This window comes from Thalassophryne amazonica, chromosome 6 (genome assembly GCF_902500255.1).
Source record: "Thalassophryne amazonica chromosome 6, fThaAma1.1, whole genome shotgun sequence".
NCBI lineage: Eukaryota > Metazoa > Chordata > Actinopteri > Batrachoidiformes > Batrachoididae > Thalassophryne > Thalassophryne amazonica.
Genome location: NC_047108.1, coordinates 75,799,065 through 75,820,835, shown reverse-complemented (window position 1 = coordinate 75,820,835; position 21,771 = coordinate 75,799,065). Strand labels below are relative to the sequence as shown.

At 41.1% G+C, this 21,771-nt stretch overlaps 1 protein-coding gene across 2 annotated transcripts in view; it reads right to left on the bottom strand.

Annotated features, from left to right (window-relative positions):
- Nucleotides 1–16,256, bottom strand: part of uba1 (ubiquitin-like modifier activating enzyme 1) — a 57,150-nt gene extending 40,894 nt beyond the window's left edge. Inside the window, exon 1 of one of the 2 annotated variants that reach the window (XM_034172527.1) lies at nt 16,019–16,256. The gene's annotated coding sequence lies outside the window, so the exon portion shown is untranslated. Of the gene's footprint in view, nt 1–726; nt 968–16,018 lie in introns of those variants that run through there. The other variant, XM_034172526.1, reaches the window with a different exon arrangement.
- Between the last annotated feature and the right edge of the window lie 5,515 nt (nt 16,257–21,771).

Below are 21,771 nucleotides of genomic sequence, written 5' to 3'. Positions count from 1 at the left end.
TAACACCCGAGATCTGTAGTAATTTTCGGGAACTAAAAGGGCCTCACTTTTGAGAGCCTTTTCGCACCGCTAACAGCATCAGCTCGTTTCCGCAGCCAAACAAGCTAATGCTAGTGTACCAAAAAAAAAAAAAAAAAAATCACACGTACATAAACCTTGTACTCGATAACACAAAAGCGATGGCAGTTTGGGATAGACAGGTTAGAACAAATTAGGATAAAGAAGAGCCTTATTTTGATTGGCGCTTAAACATTCGTCGCTTATTCAAAACAAAAATGAAGTAATCCGGCATGATGCAGCAAAGCAGCGAGAAGTGCCGGCTACTTCCCATTCGTTCGAAACACCACCGGTAATAACACTGTTAAAACGCTGAACGATTAAGCATCAGTTAACTACCCACAGGCGGATGAGATAATCAGCTGAGTGACTTTTTTTTTTTTTTTTAGGTCAAACATAAATAAGTTAGGTAGCAAGAAAACACCAGACTGGATCCATTAGCAGATCGAGGCCTGTGCTGCAGCCAGTGCGGAACAACTTCACATGCTAGCAGCTAAGGCTACCTTACAACCTGCACGGCGAAAACGTCTACAATCACGAGCTGGCTGACTTTCGACAATATTTACACGACTAACGAAGCCCACCAGTCAATTCTTAGGACACTAAGTAATGTTGGGAATCAAAAACCTGCTGTTAACGCTCGTGCTCCATTGATTTGCATTTGCTTACCAATAATCCTTCTCGGTCCCTTCCTAATGCGAACCCGCTCCCCTCTCCGTGCTATTAGGATTACTAAAATATCAATCAGTGGAAAAAAAAAAATACTGATTCGTTTAAAAATTACAAAAGAAAGGGGGGGGGGCGATAACGCGCGAAGCAGAATGAAAACTGTCTGCACTATACTGTCGAGTCACTATAGCTGTTCACCGAGCGTCTCCTGTGTCAAAGCGCTGCTGGCTCTGCGACTGCGGACGGGAACAAAACCAAAATGGCAGATGGGGAGAAAGGGGCGTAAACGTTGTGACGCATCGGCTGAAATGTTCACCAGGAAAGGGTGACTGAGAACGCGGAGCTGGGCCCTGCGCTCATTGGCCACGGAAACGAAGCCAACCAATGTTGCCAGGTTTGCCTACCTGAAGCAAGCATTAAATACTGCAAGTCAGACTGGCAATTGTCTGCTGCCTGGATAAAAAAAAAATAAAACATAACATAAATAAGTCATACCCCATCTTAGTTAAATGTCCCTAATTACAATCAGTAATTCAGCTATAAAAATAGAAGTTATATCCAAGATGTATTACAAATTTTACCATATTTCAGGCTGTATTACACCATTATTACAAATTTGGCTTGTAACATTAATTTGAGGATTGTCCGCAATGTGTGGTGATTTGAAGCAACTCAGACATTTAACAAATGTGGGAGTTGCTTTAATTTATTCCCCAAACAGCAATATTTTTAAAGCTCAGTGTAATTTCCTAGTCATTACAAAAAGCACTGTTTTGTTCCTGTTGATCAGCAGGGGATGCATAAGCATAACGGTTAGTCAATGAAAATATCTACAAAAGTTCCAACAGCAACACTGTAAAGCCCAACTTCACATTTAGCTCTTAAATTATGTAATTCTTAAAGATTTGGGTAATAACCAGTTAACATTCTAATTTTCCCTGTGGTGACATCATGCATTAACAGTGCTCAACAGACTAAGCTACTGACAGCTGCTGAAAGTGCCAACAGCATTAGCATACATTAAATAAAGCTGGGCTTACACTGTGCCAGTTTTGGTCCTTTTTCAGACGATTTTTCACTCGTGCAAGAATTTTTGGGATCGCGCTGAGTTTCAGGATAATCGCGTGTCCTGCATCATGTAGTATACACGGGGTAACGAGCTGCGTTTAACCTCTCACGACCACCTCCCGATCAGCAATCGTATGGTCGGATGAAAATCAAACCTGTTTGATATTCTGGTCTAGAGCCCAACTGATAAGGATTTTTTGAGGCCGATGCCGATATTTGGATGCAAAAAAAAAAAAAAAAAAAAAAAAAAAAAAATGCTGATAATCGATAAATCGGCTGATTTGCCGATAGATCAGCCGATTTTTTTTTTTTAATGAATAAAATGTTCTTTTTTGGACCCTTAAATAAAAGGTACGAGCTAAAAGCTGAAGCTTTGTCCTCATATTGATTAACTTTATAACAGAGAAGAATTTTCAAGTTCAAAAAATGCAACAATGCAATTGGAGCAGTTAGGGAGCTATTCAAACAGGCCAACTAGTAAGATATCACTCCTGAAAACGATCTTTGCCATATCACGTGAGGTAAATCTGCCCGACAAATGGATTTTGGATTTTTACAAATTCCGACTGGACACTCACACTGCGCACGTCATCACATCTTCTATGAGGAGTACCAAGATGGACGACGGTGGATCGAAAGTCCGCGGAGTTAACTTTTCAGCAAAAACAAAAAAAGTTTCTATCTCATATCATTAAAAAGTTATTTACAATTTAGTAAAGCTTGGTCCCAGCTGTCGTATACGACGGCGTTGGCCCCAGAGGGTTACTGGCGAACGGCAGTAATTCCCAGATCCATTCCGGACGGACGACCAGTGAATCTGAATGTTTCAACCTCTTAGCAGTAAACGAAAATTTTTCATGCTAGAAATAAGGTCTACACAACGTTGGACTTAATAAAAAGCGTGTCTGACGCAATGAAGCACATTTGACACATTACTACATAAACTGAGTTAATCAAACTGAGTTGAACTGAAACGGGAGAAGTGTGGGGTGAATGTAATTGCAAAGTTTTTACAAACAACAGCCTCATAAACTTACTTGTATGCTTTTGTCAGCCAATCAGTGCAGTGTGACTGCGAACTACGGCCAGTGATGAACACATTTAAGCAGGGGTGTAAGTAGCTCTCAGTTGAATGGAGTCAGAGCTTAATCTACTGGACAAACTGTGCAAGGACATTTTACATTGCCGACAAACATTATTTCAGTAACTGTTCTGTTTATGAGAACTTATCGGCGTTCTATCGGCAAAATTTCGGCAGATAGTGAGTACTCTGAAAAGGGCTTATATCGGCCGATAATATTGGCCGGCCGATAATATCGGTCGGGCTCTATTCTGGTCGGCTGTCGTGAAGGTTCGCGCTGTTGAAGCAGTGCTACAAGCGTCTCTCGCACTGTGCACGTGCAAACACCGGAGAGAGCATAAACAGCGATCATCTCTTTGGGAGAGCAGCTTCCGTTCCCCCCCCCATTCTTCAACTCATTTAAAGTCTTGTATTTTTTTTGTTAAAACTGATGTCTCCCCTCAAGAGTTTTGTAAAAATAAGAAATGTAAAAAAAGTAAAAAAAAAAAAAAAAAAAAAAAAAAAAAAAATGCTGTTTACATTTTGCTTCCGGAAACATAAGTCCGACGTGTGGTTTTTGAACGTACAATGTGAGTAGTCAGATCACATCAGGGCATCGGGCCGTACAGTGTGAGAACATTAATCGTGCGCTCTGAACTTTTACACCCTGCAGTTTTGTCGCAGTTTGAGCTGGAGCCAAATACAACGATTGACAATATCGTACAGTGTCTGCCAAGCTTAAGACAAGAGTTTCACTCTGCGTGATCACTTTGGACATTTCACCACACAACAAGCCATATTAGTCCAGGTGTTTGCAATAAAATGCTCAAAACAACAGACAAAGCACTCAACAGCAGCTAGCAGCCGCTGCCAAGAGACACGAAGAGAGCATAGTCTATTGGGCCTTCCACACTGCAAGCGTCTGATGCAGCAGACGTCTCCCAACGTGCCGCATCAGATCAAGGGGGGGATTCTACATCACTCTTGACTTTTTCCAAAGCCCAAAAAAGTTGAGCGATCACCACCTTGGATTTGCATCTGTAGAACCATAAAGCTTAAAAAACAGCAGCGAATGAGTCTCCCATCATCCTGCTGGGAGAAGTTTTTTCCCAGCTACTTTTCAAAGTGACGCCAAGTCGAGGGAGGACCGATGACTTGGTGGGGTATTGATCTAACCACGACAGCATGCAGAGCCGCATGGAGGAGCCGGAGTTCAGGCCTCATTCCTGGCCAGAACGAGACATGCAGCCGGGGTGATGGAACAGACCCACTAAATCTGAAATTCCTCACTTTTGGATATATACAAACACCCAGTTTGACCAACGGAGTTTAGTTCTGCAGCTTAGTCTGAGGTGAGAATAATTTAAAAATAAAATGTGATGCGACTGCACTGCTGAAGGTTTAATGCTCAGCTAATGTTAGCTTAGCCTTTTAGCACAGTTGAGCTGAGTGAATGCTTTAATTTATAAATGGTTCAGTTAATTTTTACCAAATAAAGCTACAGGTTTTTTTTGTTACTGTTGAGACCACAAAAAACTCAACTTTAAATAACCTAAGATTTTTTTCAGGCATTTTTTTTTAACATATACACATATATACACACTATATATACATATATATATATATACATACATATATATATATATACATACATATATATATATATATACATACATATATATATATACATACATATATATATACATATACATACATATATATACATATATACACATATATATATATATATATATATATATACACACATATATATACATATATATACATATATATATATATATATTCAACAAAAATATAAACGCAACACTTTTGGTTTTGCTCCCATTTTGTATGAGATTAACTCAACGATCTAAAACTTTTTCCACATACACAATATCACCATTTCCCTCAAATACTGTGCACAAACCAGTCTAAATCTGTGATAGTGAGCACTTCTCCTTTGCTGAGATAATCCATCCCACCTCACAGGTGTGCCATATCAAGATGCTGATTAGACACCATGATTAGTGCACAGGTGTGCCTTAGACTGCCCACAATAAAAGGCCACTCTGAAAGGTGCAGTTTTGTTTTATTGGGGGGGGGGATACCAGTCAGTATCTGGTGTGACCACCATTTGCCTCATGCAGTGCAACACATCTCCTTCGCATCATCCGTGAAGAGAACACCTCTCCAACGTGCCAAATGGCAGCAAATGTGAGCATTTGCCCACTCAAATCGGTTACAACGACGAACTGGAGTCAGGTCAAGACCCCGATGAGGACGACGAGCATGCAGATGAGCTTCCCTGAGACAGTTTGACAGTTTGTGCAGAAATTCTTTGGTTATGCAAACCGATTGTTCCAGCAGCTGTCCGAGTGGCTGGTCTCAGATGATCTTGGAGGTGAACATGCTGGATGTGGAGGTCCTGGGCTGGTGTGGTTACACGTGGTCTGCGGTTGTGAGGCTGGTTGGATGTACTGCCAAATTCTCTGAAACGCCTTTGGAGACGGCTTATGGTAGAGAAATGAACATTCAATACACGAGCAACAGTTCTGGTTGACATTCCTGCTGTCAGCATGCCAATTGCACGCTCCCTCAAATCTTGCGACATCTGTGGCATTGTGCTGTGTGATACAACTGCACCTTTCAGAGTGGCCTTTTATTGTGGGCAGTCTAAGGCACACCTGTGCACTAATCATGGTGTCTAATCAGCATCTTGATATGGCACACCTGTGAGGTGGGATGGATTATCTCAACAAAGGAGAAGTGCTCACTATCACAGATTCAGACTGGTTTGTGAACAATATTTGAGAGAAATGGTGATATTGTATATGTGGAAAAAGTTTTAGATCTTTGAGTTCATCTCATACAAAATGGGAGCAAAACCAAAAGTGTTGCGTTTATATTTTTGTTGAGTATATATATGAAAATTTGTCCCACAATCAGGAACATTTTCTGTGCAGACAACTTAAATACAGACACACTTCAAAAACTTCCAGTAATGTGCTGAACACCATGAAGTCCAGTCAGGAGAAAAGTGTCTTCAACAACTCCACCAGAGGTCAAAGCTGCAGAAGAGACCTTCATCTGGTTAAATGTCTCGAGAGTCCAGCAAACCAACACCTGCTTCTAAATAAAACAAAGGCTCTTTAAACCGCAACTACTTCACTATTTTTTGAAAAGCCGTTTCATTTTATAACATTAAATGAATGACTCGCTAAACATCTCCATGAAGTCAAAGTTCAGTCAAAAGACCCTATTGTGCACAATTTTAAGACATTCACAATCACTCGTCAAATTCAGATTTTAGAAATTACTGTCCCAAACACAACATTAAACCCAATCACATATTCTGACATAACTGCAATATGTAACAAATGACATGAAACCAATATGTAACAAATGACATGAAACATAATAGAATAATGAAATATTAAGTGTGCATCATACTTAAATTAAGTTGTCACTCTTACAATAGAAGGAATCACGATGAGGTCACGCACCTGGCAGGGCCACAATAGTATGCAGAAAACTCTTAAGCCGTGTTCACAGCAGGCACGATGCGACGCCACAAATTCACGGCCATTTCCGGATTTTTTTTTTCTTATTTTTAGATGTCTCTCACAGTGGACATGCACAGAAGATGAAAATTTCAGACCCCTCCATGATTTCTAAGTGGGAGAACTTGCAAAATCGCGGGGTGTTCAAATACGTATTTTCCCTCACTATAGGTGTATATAATAAATGTGCGGGTGTGTATAATTAAAGTGGCCACCTCATTGTGGTGGCTTTTTTTTTGGTCAAAGAGAAACCTTTGGTTTGTTGTTTTTCCTCCATCATTTTTTCAACCATGCACTGGGTGCACACACAGAACTGCTGCATTTAATGACTGTCAACACAGGTGAACTGCTGCCTGGAACACGGATGTGCACACCGGCCGGACTGTGCAGGAGTGTCTTTTTTGGATTACGTTTAAAAAGTTTCTCAACATCAGAGCACATCCTGCTGCGACACTTCACTCAGCCTACAAAGACGGGACCAGACAGCAGAAAGACTACATCTGCAGCAACAGGCTGATAACAGTATTCCCTCACGCAACTGCTGATAAAATAATTGTACGCCTCCAAAAACTTGAAGCCTTCATAGTCGTCGTCTCCAAGATTTAATTTCTCACAATATCACTTTCAATCTTTGGGATCAAGAGTTGACAAGTAATCTAAAGTCATCTTCCCGTGTGTTTTCTCACTGTATCTGCTTAGAATCTGGTGTTTTCTGCCTATGAGTCTGTGCAGATGTGCGGGAAAGTCGGAAGTAAACAACAGCGTTCCCTTCTACAGTGAAAAACACTGCAAATCTTGAATTACTTATTTTATTCAGTTTTGCTTTAACTAATTTCCAGCCAGTTCTGAACATGCAAATACAATAACTAGATCCAACAAATATTTAATTTCAAAAGACCTACACCCCCTACTGCACTGTGGATTGACAATAAAACCGAATGTTTAACTGTATCTGGCGAGAAGCACTGCAGATTTAAAATACTGTGGAAAAACCCCAAAAGCCTTCAATCATTCAACAAGTGTATTTTGTCAGGTAATGACAACACTCAGTATCTGAGATGCATGAAACACTACATTGCCTGAAATGGTTATCAGAAAAAATTTAATGCATTTTTAATTAAAAAGACAAACTAGACAAATACATTCAGCTCTCTTTGGACGAAAACTAGACTAAAATGAACAGACCTTTAGTTGACTAAAACATGACTAAATAAAAACGGTATGTTAATGACTAAATACGAGTATGACTAACACTAAAAAGGGGCATCTGACAAGAGACCAAATTAAAAACAGATGACAAAATTAGTACTACTCCAGTGTGGGAACTTTTCAGACTGAAATCAAATGAGCAAGGAGAAACCAACTCCTGCCGGTGTTGCCGACCGAACAGTCACCTCATTTCTACTTAAAACTGCACTCCAGTCATCATCTGTCTCAGTGACAGATATCTGAAGCTTATGTTCAACAATCATTTCCATATAAATTCAACATTATTTCACAATAAAAGACAGTGGGCTGATCATAGCGCACAGCAGCACGTCTGACACTGATGAGCTGAAGCACCTATGCCATTTTGGAGGTTAAATAGCTAAATGAGGTGATTATCACCTAATTTCTGCTCATAAACAGCCTCATTTCTGCTTCAAACTGACTTTAGAACACAGGGGTTTTCAAATTGTGGGACAGTGAGCCCCCCCCCCCCAATAGAACAAATGAAAAGCTGCCCCCCCCCCCCATACAATTTCAATATCTTCGTGTTTCTTTTTATTCTTTTACACATCTTAAACACATTTTAAAAGTATTTGTTTTTAAGAACTTTTTATTCTTTCACACATTCTACACTGTTTTCAAACATTTTAAATGTGTTTTTAAAGAACATTCTATTCTTCTATTTTTATCTTTTGTCATATTTTAAACATCTTTGTTTTTTAAACATCTTTAGATTTTGGTAAGATTTTATCGATTCCCTTATCAATACATCCTGTGAATTTTCTGTGGACTAAAAGTAGGCTTTACAGGTTTTCTTTGCCAATAACATTTTATCGAGTCTTAAAGTAAATAAATATGAAACTGGTCACTGGATCCTTAATCTCTGGACATAAATAAAAATAAACAAAATCTGTAGTTTTTCTCAAAAGCATTTCCTTTCAGACATTAATGGCATGAATGTGACTCCATAACTCTGAGCTGAGCTCTTACAACTGGCTGTGCTGCAAGTCAACATCAATGTAATTTATAAAGAATGCAGGACATCTCATTTTGGGAGGAAAAAAAAGTTTTAGTCTGTTGTCTGTGTTATGTTTGGAAAGAGGTGTCATTTGATTTAAATGGTGATTTGCTTTGAAGTTATTAATTCCGACCAGACGGTCTCAGCAGAGAGCGGTGCAGCGTTTGGAGCTATGTGAATGGAATGGAGGACGATTCTCATTTCTTGCCTGCAACAAGACAAAAGTCCCAGTTAGTGACTTTAATCTGCACAAAAGTGACTCATGACTGACATTTTTAAATGGCTTTGAGAGGGTTTAAGAAGCAGACTTGCCGCTTTTGAAAAGCAGTGAAGCAGAGAACCAACGAATCAGCGGGTTGGCACACTGCTTCATTGGTTCAAGCAGAGCCAAGCTGCAGAAGTGGTTGATTACAGACCCGCTGCAGGGTCTGCAATCAACGTAGAGAAATTATCATTTTCCTGATAAACACCCTCAAAAACAGCGGCCGCTCTGAAGGACCGATAAGGGAATAGTTAAGCAAAAAGGCTATTGATGCCGGTGGATCGAATAATTTCTTAATTCTCGAAAACAACTGGTTCTCGATACCCATCCCTACCGATCAAAGGGAATAATGTGATTATTAACCATCAGATGACAAGGTAAAACCTCTTAAATCATTCTAAACTTAGTTTTAAGAAGAAACAAGGCCGTTTTAAGCAGAAATGAGGCAATAATCTGTAATACTTTGAGATGACGGAGGCACAGTGAACGCAGGAGCAACTCGTCATGTCTGCTGCGCTCTGATCACTTCCTCCCGTCTTTTTTATGACACAATGCTGAATTTATGTGGAAATGATTGTTGTACAAAAGCTTCAGATATCTGTTGCTGAGATAGATGATGACTGGAGTGCAGTTTTAAGCAGAAAAAAGGTGATAATCAGTGAACCGTGGCCGACGTACAGCAATGACACATGCACAGTGAAGGCAGGGCGAACCCATTTTTAGGGGAGGACCGTTCGGCTGGCGACACTGGTATGCCAACTTTGCTTGAAAGCAGTGGCAACAAAAATTGGAAATACAATAAACCTAAAAATGCACCTTAAACACCACCATCCAGGTTTCCCAACTGGGAACAAAAACTACAGCTGGAAGTGGGAAGATCACTCCCCCCACCCCCCCACTGGCAGTTTGTTATCACTATGCACACCCACAGTAATTAAGCAATCCACACCAAACTTGCTCTGGTGACTGGAGGCGCCAAAGGGGAGGTCAGTGGGGCCCTAAGGTTGAAAGTGTACGTGCGCCAACACACACACAGCTTACTGGAGCCCCTATTTTCACAGTTCACGTGGTACTCAGGTCAGGTAGCAAGCATCTAGGGCTGAAACGATTACTCGAATAATTTGATTACAAAAAACGTTCGAGGCCAATTCTGTGCCTTGAAGCTTCATTTAAACATTGTAGTACATATGCCAGGCCTGTGTGTGGTGCTGTAAGGTCCCCAGAAAAACAGCAGAAGAAGACTAGAGGATGCGCTCAAGCCGTGTAACAGCTAATAATTTAGCCCTTAAAGCGACCGCTTTCCAATGCAACAGAGTAAAGAGATCCTGCGTGCTTCAAACATTTGTGAGCTGTAGCTTAGCATGGTGGACGAAGAGCTAATTCACCCAGCACCGTCTTTGCTGAAGGCAAATGTTTGGGGGCATTTTGGATTTTATTATTTGCTGCGTAAGAAGGAGCTTGACATGACTTATGCAGTGTGCAAAATCTGCAAAATGAAAGTCAAGTACTTCGGAAACACTTCAAATCCGCAAGCCCACATGCTATGTCATCACCCTGAGCTAAAAGAGGGGAGCAGCGGTATCTGCCAACTACTGACCAGCGCTTCGCTAAACTGCCAGCCAACACCGAACGAGCAAAGCAGATGAGTAAATTTACATCTAGAATCACTTGATTAACCTTGTAAAGCTGCATTTTCTTAAACATAGACATTTTTTAAAGTAATATAACTATTTCCCAGAGCTCTTTGAATCGAAAATCGATTCTGAATCGAATCGTCACCCCAAGAATCGGAATCGAATCGTGAGTTGTTGTACGATTCACATCCCTAGCAAAACTCCAAGTGCAAAACGGATGAATGTAATAGAGCTGGGGAAACATCAGCAGAGGCACCAACATTATATAACCCACAGCATTGCAGTGACATGACATGCTATCACCTTTTTTCCCTCATCATTCACTCGAGTTGCATGAATGTCACAAATTGCTCTATGAAAACTGACAACATACACACAATGCACCTTACTACACCTCAGCTAAGGTGACATGAAATATACAATGACATGGCTAAAATTCTTCTCCATTACCCATGAGTACAACCCCCGGCAAAAATTATGGAATCACCGGCCTCGGAGGATGTTCATTCAGTTGTTTAATTTTGTAGAGGGAAGGTGATGGTGGTTAAGGTGTTGGGCTTGAGTCCAGAAGACCATGGGTTCAAATCCCCGCCTGACTGGAAAATCACTAAGGGCCCTTGGGCAAGGCCTTTAATCCCCTATTGCTCCCGGTGTGTAGTGAGCGCCTTGTATGGCAGCACCCTGACATCGCGGTAGATGTGAGGCATAATTGTAAAGCGCTTTGAGCATCTGATGCAGATGGAAAAGCGCTATATAAATGCAGTCCATGTACCATTTATGTAGAAAAAAAAGCAGATCACAGACATGACACAAAACTAAAGTCATTTCAAATGGCAACTTTCTGGCTTTAAGAAACACTATAAGAAATCAGGAAAAATAATTGTGGCAGTCAGTAATGGTTACTTTTTTAGACCAAGCAGAGGGAAAAAAATATGGACTCACTCAATTCTGAGGAATAAATTATGGAATCACCCAGTACATTTTCATCCCCAAAACTAACACCTGCATCAAATCAGATCTGCTCGTTAGTCTGCATCTAAAAAGGAGTGATCACACCTTGGAGAGCTGTTGCACCAAGTGGACTGACATGAATCATGGCTCCAACACGAGAGATGTCAATTGAAACAAAGGAGAGGATTATCAAACTCTTAAAAGAGGGTAAATCATCACGCAATGTTGCAAAAGATGTTGGTTGTTCACAGTCAGCTGTGTCTAAACTCTGGACCAAATACAAACAACATGGGAAGGTTGTTAAAGGCAAATATACTGGTAGACCAAGGAAGACATCAAAGCGTCAAGACAGAAAACTTAAAGCAATGTGTCTCAAAAACCGAAAATGCACAACAAAACTAATGAGGAACGAATGGCAGGAAACTGGAGTCAACATCTGCGACTGAACTGTAAGAAATCGCCTAAAGGAAATGGGATTTACATACAGAAAGCTAAACGAAAGCCATCATTAACACCTAAACAGAAAAAAACAAGGTTACAATGGGCTAAGGAAAAGCAATCGTGGACTGTGGATGACTGGATGAAAGTCATATTCAGTGATGAATCTTGAATCTGCATTGGGCAAGGTGATGATGCTGGAACTTTTGTTTGGTGCTGTTCCAATGAGATTTATAAAGATGACTGCCTGAAGAGAACATGTAAATTTCCAGTCATTGATGATATGGGGCTGCATGTCAGGTAAAGGCACTGGGGAGATGGCTGTCATTACATCATCAATAAATGCACAAGTTTACGTTGATATTTTGGACACTTTTCTTATCCCATCAATTGAAAGGATGTTTGGGGATGATGAAATCATTTTTCAAGATGATAATGCATCTTGCCATAGAGCAAAAACTGTGAAAACATTCCTTGCAAAAAGAGACATAGGGTCAATGTCATGGCCTGCAAATAGTCCGGATCTTAATCCAATTGAAAATCTTTGGTGGAAGTTGAAGAAAATGGTCCATGACAAGGCTCCAAGCTGCAAAGCTGATCTGGCAACTGCAATCAGAGAAAGTTGGGGCCAGATTGATGAAGAGTACTGTTTGTCACTCATTAAGTCCATGCCTCAGAGACTGCAAGCTGTTATAAAAGCCAGAGGTGGCGCAACAAAATACTAGTGATGTGTTGGAGCGTTCTTTTGATTTTCATGATTCCATAATTTTTTCCTCAGAATTAAGTGATTCCATATTTTTTTCCCTCTGCTTGGTCTAAAAAAGTAACCGTTACTGACTGCCACAATTTTTTTTCCTGATTTCTTATAGTGTTTCTTAAAGCCAGAAAGTTGCCATTTGAAATGACTTTAGTTTTGTGTCATGCCTGTGATCTTTCTTTTTTTCTACAAAATTAAAGAACTGAATGAACATCCTCCGAGGCCAGTGATTCCATAATTTTTGCCAGGGGTTGTAGAACAGGTAACTCAGCTAGTATAGCATAAACTTGCAAGTATCTTCTTTCAAAGAGCAAGGAAATTTTAATTCTCAATATTCAAAACCAGAATTAAATGTGGAAAAAACAAACATACACACACAAACTAAATCAGTGATTTATAATTCAAAAGAGGTGTACGAGCGAATGGCCCCTCAGCACCTGAGCCAACAGACCATTTTTGCCATCAAGATTGATCACGTTTTTATCTATTGTAATAGCCACAACTTCAGCAAATTTAAGTTCAAGTGAAATATGATGCAAATTTCATTTTTCATAATTGTGTTACACTTCCATGTCATCTGATGTTATATCTTCTTTCACCTGCTCCGTTAGGGGTCGACACAGAAATCAGTCGTTTCCATCTCACCCTGTCTTCTGTAGCTTCCTCTGTCACACAAACCACCTGCATGTCCTCCCTCAGCAAATCCATAAACATCCTCTTTGGCCTCCCTCTTCTCCTCCTGCCTGGTGGCTCCATCCTCAGGATCCTTCTCCCTATATACCCTGGGTCCCTTAGTGGAGCAGATACTTAACAAAAATTGCCCAAGATGATCACATCTGGCAGAAGTACGTAAATTTGCATACAGAATCTTTGAAGTAATCTGATTTCAAATTAAGCCGGATCCCAGCACTTTTCCCAAGGAATCCAGAAGTAAAATGAGAATTAATGATGACGACCGCAGACATTATTGGTTCATTAGATTGCATACTCCAATCTCTGACACATCATCACCTTTGAATGTCAGTAGGACAGTTTGTCAGTAGGAGTCAGGATAGCTCAGTGGTTAGAGTGTTGGTCCACTAATCCAGGTAAAATTCAGGCTCTCCTGGGAGACCAGTTCAAATGAACTGAAGCAGAAGTCCTGGGTAAACATGCTAATGTTAAACAGGCTTTAATCTGTTGGTTTTGATGAAATCCAAATGATATGCAGCAGTATTTTGATGGCATAGAATACCACTGAGTACATTTACAGGTATATTAAGCAGATATTTTACACTTAAAACTGGCTGACATACTATAACCTGTCATTTTTCCTCTATTTTCAGGTGGTTGTTCCTATGTGGAAGGCTTGTTAAAGAGTCTATTTCAGGTTGTTGATAATACAATAATATTTTTGAAGGCAATAGAAGCTTTGGATAACAACAGGACTGACTCTTCTTTCCAATAATTTCTTAACTTGTGCTCTTTATTTTTTATGACTTGTGGTAACGGTATCTGGTGGCCGATGAAATGTAGAATTAGTAGTAGAAGTAGTAGAATTAAATTAACTGTATTATGAATTAATAACTAACATATTATACATTAATAATTATTAATTCAGCATATCAAAATACCATTGTGTAACAAAATTCAGTAACCTGTGTCCCAAGATAGTGACCATCAATGTTTCAACATAGCAGCCATATTGGAATTCAAGATGGCAGCCAACCCAATGGTTAGACCGCTTGGATCAGGCATTTTTGAATTCACCATTTGAAAATACCCATGTATGCAAAATTTCACTTTCTGCCAGAACTGAACATCTTTTTCACATATCTGCCCCACTGCCTCCTCTGCATATGTCCAAACCATCTCACTCTCACCTTTCTGTCTCCAGACCGTCTCACCTGTGTTGTCTGGTTGATATGTTCATTCCAAATCTTGAGTTACAGTAACTGTAACTCAGAGCTTCAAGGCACTCGTTTCCATAAACCAAAACAAAATTTGCCTCTTCAACCTCTAATGACCCATCAACTACAAATATTGAGAGTACTGAAGAAATATTGATGAAAATTGGGGTTGGGGAAGGACACAACTTCAGATGCTTTTTTTCCCCAAAACTGGGAGTCTTGACAAACATGTTATAAGCATTTGGGATTCACTATTAAAACATCAAGTGCAAAAACATTAAGTTGTAATGAATCTTGACAAAATTAAGTTGCAATGGCTAAACAGCCGTCTTGCACAGTCCAAGTTTTTGTTTGGCAATTTGTTCGGCAATTTTCACTGCCGCCTTATTTTGAACTTCTTTCCAGAGATACGGTTGCTTGTTCTTCTCCTAAGACCTGGCAACACTGAAGCCAACACATTCGTCCCGCCCCTGCCACAAAACGCATGCTGCGTGGTACTGTACAATGAACAAGACCTCAAACCACTTGTGAAGCGAATTACATGTGTGATTGAAAGAAAAAACAAAATGAACTTCATGCTCCATGCATGGAGCACGACAGACAAGTGCGCTGCTGGACAATAAACTTAGTCCGCCGGTAGTGCATTAAAAAAGCCACCTGTTTGGTCAAAAAGAGAAATAATTCGATTTGCCGTGGAACGGCACTGCATACTGCAAGCTCTGATATGGTGCATTATTAAATATATTTTTGGGCTCATCTCATCTCACTGCGCAACAAAATATTGCGAGTTTACTGATAGCGGTAAGACATAATTCCCAGGTTCAGACCAGCACATTATGACGAATGCAGCAGCGCTGCTGGTTGGGTTAGCCGCTGTGTGGCCCGCAGTCACAGGGAGGTGAAGGGGTGAGCATTCCTCGCTGAGGAGCTGTAATGGGGGAGGGGGTGTCTGGTGAATGACAAAGGCCCACAAAAAAAGGGGAAAAAATATGGGCCGCATATTTCGGGGATCCCCAGCGTCATCATATTTCACAATTTCTAACCCACTAACATCACGAAACCTGACTTGTCAACTTAACAAGCTAACGTTAGGAGATAAGCCGCGATTAACATCAGTTATGTAGCACTAGATGTTAGCGGAGCATCATTGCCTAACGTTATCACAATAAACGCAAAGTTTAAAAAAAAAACCCGTTTATAAATGACAGCAGCACGTTAGGGACCGTTAACCGTGTTAAAAAAAACTATCAACTACTAACGCTACCAAGTACCAGCTATCTCAGCTGAAAGCACTGCGTAGTTGTTAGCTCGTGTGTAGCTTAGCTTTCAGGCTACCACTTTCCCCTTTTTTTTCTAGCTGACACCGGCCGAGCTAAAGCTAGCCGAGGTTACCCCCAATAAATAAATAAATAAATAAATAAACGTGAGCTTGTATGCACAACTTACCACATCCGATATTACTCGGCCTGACGCGTAGTATTAAAAATTCGACTTGTACTTAAACAAGAATTCCGCCAAAGAACCAGACAAGAAGCCACCCAGTGTCTGTTAACGCCACGCTAAAAAGTGTGTGAGTAGCGCAAGCTCGGTGTGTTTTCCGTCAGACGGCCGCGTGCCCGGCTGCTGTTTCCAAACCGCTTCCCCGTCACTCTATTTCAGCCCAAATTGGCAGCGATACCGCTGACACCAAGGGTTCGAAGCACGTGTCGAACTCGCTGGCTTTCTTTTCACCACGAACACTGTAACGAGACCCGCTTCATTCACAAAGAAACGGTGTTGTACAAAAACGAGTTTCACTGACATTTTCTGAAGTATTTCATGTCAACCATTTGATATCAGTGGTTCTCTGGCTCTCTCTGGTCATTAATACTATATATTTGTGACAAATATATGGCTATAATATGTCTATAATATGAATGGAAATAACACTTTTTTACATTTATTCCCTTACCAAAAAATAGTACTTATAAGTATATAAAAAGTAAACTAGAAGTATACTTGAAACATAATTGCATATACTACTTTTTGGTAAGGGTTATCACTATATTATTATTATTATTATTATTATTATTATTATTATTATTATTATTATTATTATTATTATTATTATTTACGAGCTTTATATTTCGAGGCTGTTAACCCCTATTTTGTCACCTTATTTTACGAACCACAAATGTTTATACCTTATTGTGTCATCCATCTGTGCACTATATATTTGTATTTTGCACATTATTTTAGTAAAGAAATTAAGTCAACAAATCAGTTCCGATATCCCAAATATATATTTTTAATGATTATCTTGTATGTAAAATCCATATGATTTTTTTTTTCTCGAAAGACAATTGTTAATGAGTTTTTTCGACGTTTGTTTTTTGGAAGCCTAACAAAAAATAAACAAAAAAAATAAACAATTGTCAATTATAATTGACAGACAAAAATAATTCTCTTGTGGGAATGAGTTTTTATATTGGACAGACTAGATAATTGTAACACGTTTTTAATTGTGGACAAGATAATTATGTCTTCAGAACATAATTATCTTGTGGGAAGGAGTTTTAAGATAGACATACAAGCCTTGTCTTGTAACAACAACTTCTTATAATAAACGCACACGATAATTATGTTGGTTTATGGAAATAAGTTTTTGAAGCAGATAATTCAAGATAATTATCTTGTGGGAATGACTTTTTATAATGGACAGGTAAGATAATTATCTTGTTTTATGGAAGGAAGCTTTTGAACAAATTAATTCAAGATATTATCTTGTGGGAATGAGTTAAAATGGATACTTGTCTTGCACACACACAAGTTATGATCATAGGATATGATCTTGTTCTGGGAACAAATTTCATTTTACTGTTCGGGAATAAACAGGAAAACTCAAGAGCACTTGAGGGGCTGAGCACACAATAATAAGGCCAAAATTGTGCTTGTATTAAAAATCTATCGAGGGAATTCCAATTTGGATTATTGACCAATTGTTGGCATAAACTATTGGTTACAATCATGGTTACAACGAAGAAGAAGAAGAAGAAAAATACTTGTCTATGGTGACACCTGATGGTGGAAACAGGGAGCACCACGGCTGATGTCGAGTTTTGATTGATTGATTCAGAAATTCCATAAAAACATAAACAAAATAACACGTTAAAACATATACCTAATACATTTCATGGAAATCAAGGATAATACAAGAAAGTCAAACGATTACTTCCATTGTGGTCCTTACACAGTCTATGGTCGACTGTGTGCACTCGATTATCGGTAAATAACTTGAACATGTTCAGTTGTTTTTAAATATATTGTGAAGTTGTTACATGTGTATCAATGGACTCAGTTCTCAGTAGCTTTATATTGTGATTGAATCTGTAAAAGCAGAAGGTTTCACTGAAGTCAGTTACAGTGATATATTGAGGGAAGCAAGGCTCGGACAGGGGGGCTATGTTGTCACCCCCAAGATTTTCGTCCATCCGAGCAAAATATTATCCTGTCAATATTATGTTACGATCTTGTGTGAACAAGGAAAATAATAATGCTGTTGTCAATTTTGGCTGCTCCCATTTTTGTTCGGGGTTGCCACAGCGGATACAACCGGATCCGCATTGGTATTTGGCACATTTTACACCGGATACCATTCCTGACGCACCTCCAGTTTTACCTGGAGAAACACACACACACACACACACACACACACACACACACACACACACACACACACACACACACACACACACACACACACACACACACACACACACACACACACACACACACACACACACACACACACAGCCCCTGTTTATCCAAAGAGGTCTCCCATCAAAGTATTTGCCAGGCCCCACACTGCTTCACTTCTGAGGTCTGATGAAATGACCAAGTGATTGACACAATGCAGACTTTGGTCATGGATGACCATCGTGTCACCTTCCAAGAGCGAGTGGACGAGGTGGGACTAAGCACAGGTTCAACACAGTCCATTTTGACAGAGGATTTGGGCGTGTCAAAAATGTCAGCAAAATTTGTGCCAAAGAGTAGAAACAACTGCATCTGGAAGTCTCACAGTACATGCTGGAATTTGCAAACAGGGACCCTGACTTCCTGAACACCCTCATCACTGCTGATGAGACGTGGGTTTACGGGTATGACCCAGACAACTAAATTTCATTCATCGCAATAGAAACATCTAACATCACCGAGGCCAAAGGAAGCGCTGCAGGTGTGCAGCAATGTCAAAGTCATGTTGACCATTGTCTTGGACCCCCATGGAGTGGTGCATCATAAGTACACACCTGAAGGCCAAAATATTAATAAAGAATACTGGGAGGGCCTGATTCTCCATCATGATGCTATGCACGGCAAATGACCGGATCTGTGGGTGGGGAAAAGTTGGCAACTCCATCATGACAATGTACCTGCTTATTCTGCTCAGCTGATTCAGGCTTTCTTGGCCAAATGCAACACTCCTGTATTTGTCAGGCTCTTGACTCTCCTGACATGGTTCCCTCGAATTTTTGGCTGTTCCCTAAGATTAAAACTGACAGGGAGGTGCAAGAAGACACCATGCAGAACACGATGGCCCAGCTGTACACCATTCCAAAAGAGGCCTTTCAGAGATGCTTCCAACAATGGCAGGACCGCTGGGAGAAGTGTGTGCGGTCCGAAGGAGACTACTTTGAAGGGGGTTAAGATTTCAGATCCTAGGTAATTGTATTTTTCGTGGCCAAAGGTTGGATACTTTTTGAATGTACCTCGTAAACAATTTTGCAAGAAATCTGGAGCTGCCTCATAAGGATCATGTGTCCACGCAGTCTTTTGAAATCAGTCCTTGACTGATCACATATGTGGGTTGGGGCTCACTCAACCTCCCTTGTTGTGGCGCTGTACTACACACACTTCGCCACCAGATGGCTCCAACAAGCGCCATGCATGAGCCTCAAGTCATTTCTCGGTTCCAAGTGTTCGCGCTTCATGAAACTTGGTTCGTTTCTCCATCACAAGCAAAGCGCAAAGCAGCAACACATGCGCGCTGCAGGCTGAACCATCATTCCAATCCGCAGGGTTCACAAAAAAATTAAGAGAAAGCATGACCTGATCTCATTACTAAGCTTTCATTTCAGGTGTTTAGTATAGATTAGTATATCATAACTCCATCTTTGTTTTTATTGTGCAATCTTTATGTGTATACGCTTTACAAATCCGGTATTTCTTTCACCCACGTTTCAAAATCAAATCAAATCAAATCCATTTTATTTATATAGCGCCAAATCACAACAAACAGTTGCCCCAAGGCGCTTTATATTGTAAGGCAAGGCCATACAATAATTACAGAAAAACCCCAACGGTCAAAACGACCCCCTGAGCAAGCACTTGGCTACAGTGGGAAGGAAAACTCCCTTTTAACAGGAAGAAACCTCCAGCAGAACCAGGCTCAGGGAGGGGCAGTCTTCTGCTGGGACTGGTTGGGGCTGAGGGAGAGAACCAGGAAAAAGACATGCTGTGGAGGGGAGCAGAGATCAATCACTAATGATTAAATGCAGAGTGGTGCATACAGAGCAAAAAGAGAAAGAAACACTCAGTGCATCATGGGAACCCCCCAGCAGTCTAAGTCTATAGCAGCATAACTAAGGGATGGTTCAGGGTCACCTGATCCAGCCCTAACTATAAGCTTTAGCAAAAAGGAAAGTTTTAAGCCTAATCTTAAAAGTAGAGAGGGTGTCTGTCTCCCTGATCTGAATTGGGAGCTGGTTCCACAGGAGAGGAGCCTGAAAGCTGAAGGCTCTGCCTCCCATTCTACTCTTACAAACCCTAGGAACTACAAGTAAGCCTGCAGTCTGAGAGCGAAGCGCTCTATTGGGGTGATATGGTACTATGAGGTCCCTAAGATAAGATGGGACCTGATTATTCAAAACCTTCTAAGTAAGAAGAAGAATTTTAAATTCTATTCTAGAATTAACAGGAAGCCAATGAAGAGAGGCCAATATGGGTGAGATATGCTCTCTCCTTCTAGTCCCTGTCAGTACTCTAGCTGCAGCATTTTGAATTAACTGAAGGCTTTTTGTTGGGAAGGTGTCGTAGCACGGACCCACAACAGGGGGCGCAAATGAACGGACAATGAGTAAGCCAAAAGGTAACAATTTAATGTTGTGATAATACACAATGAAACGTGTCGTAATTTTCACAGTCAATAAACACCAGGTGATGTGTGGGCAGGCACGAAGATAGAAGACGCCCGACGAGAGAGAAGCCACGTCCCACACGGCTTCCACCACCAACGGTCTGAAGAACACCGGAGCCGCCAAGTCCCGAGTCCCCAGGTGGCCTCTGTCTTCGGCTGTCGACCCTGGTACTGCTGGCAGAAAGCAGAAATATGATGTGTGAGTGTGAGTCCGCACACTCAGTAATTTACAGTCCAGACACCGTTAGGAGGGAGCACCTCCACCTCCAAATCACACACACTCGTGCAGCTCCTGTTTGTCCCTCTTCTGGGTCTTCACAGGAATGCGACTGCACACAGAACAATGTTAGACAACGTATTAGTCAGCAGAGAAATTACCTTGGTACTGGTAGTCGATTTCTCGGCGGGGAGGTGGAGTTGCAGTCCGGCTTTTATGGTGGTGATGATAAACGAGTGACAGCTGGTGCAGAGGATGAGTGACAGCTGTCACTTCTTCTGGGTCTGGTGCCCTCTCGTGCTTGGAGCCCGCACTCCAAGCAGGGCGCCCTCTGGTGGTGGTGGGCCAGCAGTACCTCCTCTTCAGCGGCCCACACAACAGGACCCCCCCCTCAACGGGCGCCTCCTGGCGTCCGACCAGGCTTGTCCGGATGTCTTGCGTAGAACTCGGCCAGGAGGGCCGGGTCCAGGATGAAGCTCCTCTTCACCCAGGAGCGTTCTTCAGGTCCATACCCCTCCCAGTCCACCAGATATTGGAAACCCTGGCCCTTACGACGGACGTCCAGGAGCCTGCGGACTGTCCAGGCAGGCTCCCCGTCAATGAGCCGGGCAGGAGGCGGCGTAGGTCCCGGAGTACAGAGGGGCGAGGTGTGGTGTGGTTTGAGACGGGAAACATGAAAGACAGGGTGAATCCGCAGTGAAGCCGGGAGTTGAAGCTTCACTGCGGCCGGGTTGATGATCTTGAGGATCTTAAAGGGTCCGATGAACCTGTCTTTCAACTTTGGGGAGTCGACACACAAAGGGATGT